The 5,950-nt window shown below is 39.7% G+C and overlaps 1 protein-coding gene across 2 annotated transcripts in view; it reads right to left on the bottom strand.

Moving 5' to 3' along the window:
* PDE7A (phosphodiesterase 7A) overlaps positions 1 to 5,950 on the bottom strand; it is a 108,906-nt gene that overhangs the window by 102,490 nt on the left and 466 nt on the right. The window lies entirely within an intron of this gene.

Below are 5,950 nucleotides of genomic sequence, written 5' to 3'. Positions count from 1 at the left end.
AAAAGCCCAAACATGGGAGCACTGAATTTAAATCAAATTATGAACCCTTTCTGCAAACAGAACAATGAAACCAAGGTTCCTACCAAAGGAGTGCCTAGTGGGCAGGAAGAAAGTCTCAGAAACAGAATCACTCCCTGGTTCACCACTGGCTACACGACCCTCCCCGCCCCCTCCATCATCCTCCCCACTGGCTTCTGAACACAGGCTAGTGAAGAGCCTTGCAGCTATGCTATCATTTGAAACAGTGCACCTTTACCATCTATTAGGTAGATAACAGCAGCCATAAATAAGCACAGGATATGCAAAGGAGGGACTTTATATTTGGGGGCTCCAAAATCACTGCAGATGGTGACTGCAGCCATGAAATTAAAAGATGCTTCCTCCTTGGAAGAAAAGCTATGACCAACCTAGACAGCATATTCAAAAGCAGAGACATTACTTTGCCAACAAAGGTCCATCTAATTAAAGCTACGGTTTTCCCAGTAGTCATGTATGAATGTGAGAGTTGGACTGTGAAGAAAGCTGAGCACCGAAGAATTGATGCTTTTGAACTGTGGTGTTGGAGAAGACTCTTGAGAGTCCCTTGGACTGCAAGAAGATCCAACCAGTCCATCCTAAAGGAGATCAATCCTGGGTGTTCATTGGAAGGACTGATGCTGAAGCTGAAACTCCTATACTTTGGCCACCTGATGTGAAGAGCTGACTTATTTGAAAAGACCCTGATGCTGGGAAAGATTGAAGGTGGGAGGAGAAGCGGACGACAGAGGATGAGATGGTTGGATGGCATCACTGACTCGATGAACATGAGTTTGAGCAAGCTCCAGGAGTTGGTGATGGACAGGGAAGCCTGGTGTGCTGCAGTCTACGGGGTCACAAAGAGTTGGACACTACTGAGTGACTGAACTGAACTGAAGCAGAGGAAATGTCACAAAAGAGGAAATGCAAATGTACAAAAACATATCAGAAAGTGTACTCTTGTTTACTGCAAGTGAAAACAGTGTACCACAGCACATCTACAGAAGCAATAAAGCATTTACTTAAGTGTTTATAAAATATTTTAAATGTTTATCTAACATATAGTATCACGACTGCATACTATACAATTGGAAAGAGATATGCTCATTCATCTTTGAACCATAAAAGTGAAGATTCGAGAAAGTCAAAAAGCTTTCCTACCTCCTGACCCAATCAAGTGATTTCACTCTAAAGACCTGATCAAACTTGCATGAAGGTATTAAATGAAGTTTTGCAGATAACAGCAACAGCCGGAAAGGAACTCTTACATTTAGCATCCAGAGAATGAGCTACTGACAGATCAACATCGCATCACCACTAACCACCATCAACTACAACTACGCACCACATCTGCCAATACCTGAGCCAATAGCCACATGCAGCTATTTAAACAGAACTCAACTGAAAATTCAAACCCACAGTCAAAACTAGCCACACTTCAAGTGCTCATCCAGCTATATACATGGCTGTGTGTGTGTGCTCAGCTGCTCAGTCATGTCCAACTCTTTGTGATCCCATGGACTGTAGTCCACCAGGCTCCTCTGTCCATGGCATTTTCCAGGCAAGAATACTGGAGTGGGTTGCCATTTCCTTCTCCAGGGGATATTCCTGACATAGGGATCAAACCCACAACTCCTGCATTGGCAGGTGGATTCTTTACCATTAGCACCAGCTGGGAGGCCCTGATATATGACTGTTGACTATTAGATAATACAGGAAACATTGCCATCATCAGAAAAACTTCTTCTGATAGTCTATTCATCTACTTAGCTGTGTCATGTCTCTCCTCCTCCCTTACATGCACCCATTTACCCAGAAATATCTTCTTAACCTTAGCCTAAAGAACTACCAAGTGAAGCTTACCTTCTTGTAGTCTCATGACACCTTGATAATGCCACTAGACAAGTATATCACATATAACCATACCATGTTCCTCACCAAAATTCTGTAAGCTTCTTCAAGGAGGAATCAACTGTTTTCCAAGGGGCTCTGAACTGTTCCAGCACACACAGGACTCTGATAATCTTTCCTATACTAAGAACACTGCTAAGGATGACAGATGTACACTATGACTACAAGTTAAAAATGTTTACGAATAAGGACGGCAAGGCTTCAAAAAGAAAAACCTGGTTAGGCTGGCAGGCTCACAAATGATTTTTTTTTTTAACTAATTCTTTGCATTTTCTCAGTACCTAACACATTCACAGAAGGTGTTCAGTAAATATTTGTGGAATAGTTTCTGTATTAAAAAAAAAAAAAGATACCAATAATGAACCCTATGGCAAAGGATGCACCTCTGGGTGATAATGATGTGCAGAGGTAGGTTCAGCAGTTGTAACAAATGTTACAACTGTAACAAATGATAAAATATCTCACAGGTAGGAGATGTTGATAACAGGGGAGGGGTACATCTCTCCATGTTCTACTCAATTGTGCCATGAACATAGAACTGCTCTAAAAAAATTAAGTCTATAAAAAAGATACAGATGCTAAATCAGAAATCAAATTTAGCTTATTACAGTACTAAAAACATGTTTGCACATTAGATCCCCAAATTTTGTTCAATAATAATACATACCATAGACTTACGATCATTTTTAAAAAACTGAACACCTCAGATTTCTCACCCAAATTAGATTCGTTTCCTTCCAGTGCATACAAAATCTGATTGAAATAATCCCACGTGAATGGCACCCCACTCCAGTATTCTTGCCTGGAGAATCCCATGGACAGAGGAGCCTGGTAGGCTGCAGTCCATGGGGTCGCAGAGTCGGACACGACTGAATCGACTTAGCAGCAGCAGCAGTGCTGTTTTGGCATGCTACCAATATACTAACTCAACTTCCACACTTAATAAGCACCTACCTATGAAAAGCACTGTGGCCACAGTGGTGAACAAGATAATTTCTGGTCTCACATTTTTGTTTTCCAAATAACAAAGGTATTCTGCGAGAGAAATGTTTAAATTCAGCTAACAAAAATCCCCAAAATGGCCACACACACACAAAAATCTATTATCCTTATTTTTCAAATAATTCAAAAATCTCATTATCAACCATTCAAGAAAGTGGTACATGACCTGTTTTAAAACAAAAAGTTAATGCCTCATTTACTTGGCATCCTTGGGAGAACTGGTGCTCCACATAAATGAACTTTCCAGATAACTCATGCTTTCCCATTTAAGCACCAACACAAACTGGAGGTTTTGTTTGTTTTAAACAGTATCAATCTTTAAACTTTTAAAAACAGATTCTATTAAATACTATTTTGACTAATGTCAAAAACATGATTGTGCTGTAGACACTTAAGATGCCAAACTTTTTAAAAGATGCTGGTTTTGAAGAGTGTTTCTTGCAGTCTTGAGCTTATGGTGCATCAGTTGTCAACCTTTGCCGCTCTCAGTGTACACCTGACTCCAGAAGCCTCCAAGCCCCCTGCAAATGTGCCGTTACTTGGAAAAGGAGTTTGTCAGAACTCAGAGGATCTCCAAATCTCCTTTGGCTGCTCAGAGTCTTCTGATTTCCTGAATCTGTTAAAAAGTCTACAGTTACAAACTCCAAAGCAAGTTTTGGATAAATGAGTTACTGCTAGACCTGGATGAAAGTCTTTATGTTGATTTCCTATTTTCAACTGAGGCTCAGTCAGTGACAACTTCATTAGCTATTCACTCATTCAGCCAGTATTTACTAAGTCCCTACTATGAACTGGGCTCCAATATGAAAGTAAAAATTGAAAAATGAAAAGATTGCTAGTTGTGAACATATTTTAAAATAGAAGTACTCTAAAAAAAAAAAAAATAGAAGTACTCTAAAATGACTTCTACTTAGTACCTAAGGAGGAAAAAAACAAGAACAGGTTTCCTCAAGTCTTTTCAATGAAACTACAAAACCACCTAAACTTTTTATAATTCCTGTAGCTCTAGACTTAGAAACTCAAGATTCAAGGGTAAACGAAGCTTTTGATTTAACCAAATATTTACTTTAGAAGCTCTGATTAAGGTTCCAAGATTTGTCTCTTTTTCAGTCTATTACAAATTCCCATTGGCCCAAAACAAATCACTATGATGTATGTTTTAGTATTAAATGATTATTAAAAAATTTGAAAATGATAAACATACCCACTCAGCACCATGGTAAGTTTAATGTCATTTTAATGTTGGCCATCACTAAGTTGAAAATTCAGGAGAACCAGAAGTTTCTGTACACGTCACTTTGGGGTACAAACAATTTTTTTTTTTTAAGTTTTAAGAGTAAGTATAGTCATCTTCCCAAATGATTCAGAAGGTAAAACAATCTGCGTGCAATGCAAGAGACGAAGGTTGGATCCTGGGTTGGGAAGATCCCCTGGAGAAGGAAAATGGCAACCCACTCCAGTATTGTTGCCTGGAGAATCCTACGAACAGAGGAGCCTGGCTAAAGGATGCCAAAGAGTCAGAGACGACTAAGCGACTAAGTATGGCATGGCATTACAGTGTGACTATCCAATATTTGCTTTATCTGCCACAATCAATTTTAAAATTCCATTACCCATTTATATCTAAAGGTAGGAAATGAATTAAGAAGGAATGGGGCTTAAAATTGGTCTCTGAGGATTAATTAAGGCATCAGGTAAAACCCCTGGCATCAGCCTTACTTGTATTAATTCCCTTGGAATCTCCGATATCATTCATTTTCTCCTTGGGGAGCACAACTAACCTTATTCACCTTTTATAATTTTACAAGTGATAACTGATTGTCTTCATTATAACATTTAGACTGAACCGGAAATGAGTATTAGTCATGCGCTACTGATATGAGAAAGGAAAAAGAGTTACTACCATTAAAAACCTTTTTAATCCATTAGTATCAATTTTTTAAAATCTGGAACCTGAAAATGCTTTAAGCAGTACTGTAAGGGCAGATCATGGACCTAACTTTCAAAATAACTACATAACATTATTTTTAAGTGTCACTTACAGTAATCTTTACAAGTTGACTCTGACCTCATTAGCATACCACTTTGTCCTGTGAAAGAAGTCTGATTTTAAATAAAAACAATTCAGATAAACCCAAATATAGGCTTCTGCTCTCTCTCGCCAAACTATTTAGGCAAAGAAGCAAATGACAAATATTTACTGGACACATCTACTCTAAGAAATCTCTATCGGGTGCCAGTAAAAAAAAAGAAATACAGACCGGGTTCAAGTTACTTACAATATACTTGTGTGTGGGGGGGGGGAGATATGTTCCCATAAAAGAAGCTAATATTAATCAACAGGAAAAACAAACATATGTGACTTAAAATGTGATCATGAACATGTAACGTTCTGGCAGCAGAAATGGAGGGCAATCAGTTCAAATGTAAACAAAATTCTTTTGTCCTCCCTATTTTAAATCTGGCAATCAAAATCAGCCAGAAATAAGAGGCTGGGCCAACAGCATCACTACGGGGAAAAAAACCAAAAAACCGAAATTCTCAGGAGCAACTGGTACTGGACCATTCAAAACAAAGTCTTCCTGTGAGTGCTCCATCAGTAGTTTTTCTCTTAAAAATCTTATCAAATTAAAAATAAAACTGATTCCTGGCTATCAACCTTCCGGAAACCGAAGCTTTGAGGAGGCACTGTGAATACTTGTTTCTCCGACCTCACTTAGGGTCCATCCACTGAATCGAGTAAGTAGGGAGACGAGCAACCGAGAATCGGCCTATTGTTCGGAGAACTGCAGGACTATCCCAGCACCGCGGGGCGCGCGGGAGGCGCAAACCCAGCACAGGTGTGTAGGGGTGCGGGGTGGCCAGGTGTGCCCAGGACCACAAGTAAGAAAGAAAGAGGCCCAACTTCCAGACTGAGAAGTCGAGAAAAGGAAGACGACTTAAGTCATTCCGGACCCTTAAGCCGCTGAGCACAGAGCGGGGCGAGCCTGGGGAGGGTACGAAGAGGTTCCCAGAGCCCACC

This window comes from Bison bison, unplaced genomic scaffold (assembly GCF_000754665.1).
Source record: "Bison bison bison isolate TAMUID 2011002044 unplaced genomic scaffold, Bison_UMD1.0 scf7180017864267, whole genome shotgun sequence".
Lineage (NCBI taxonomy): Eukaryota > Metazoa > Chordata > Mammalia > Artiodactyla > Bovidae > Bison > Bison bison.
Note: the sequence above shows the minus strand (reverse complement) of the source record. Positions and strands in the feature narration are given on the sequence as shown.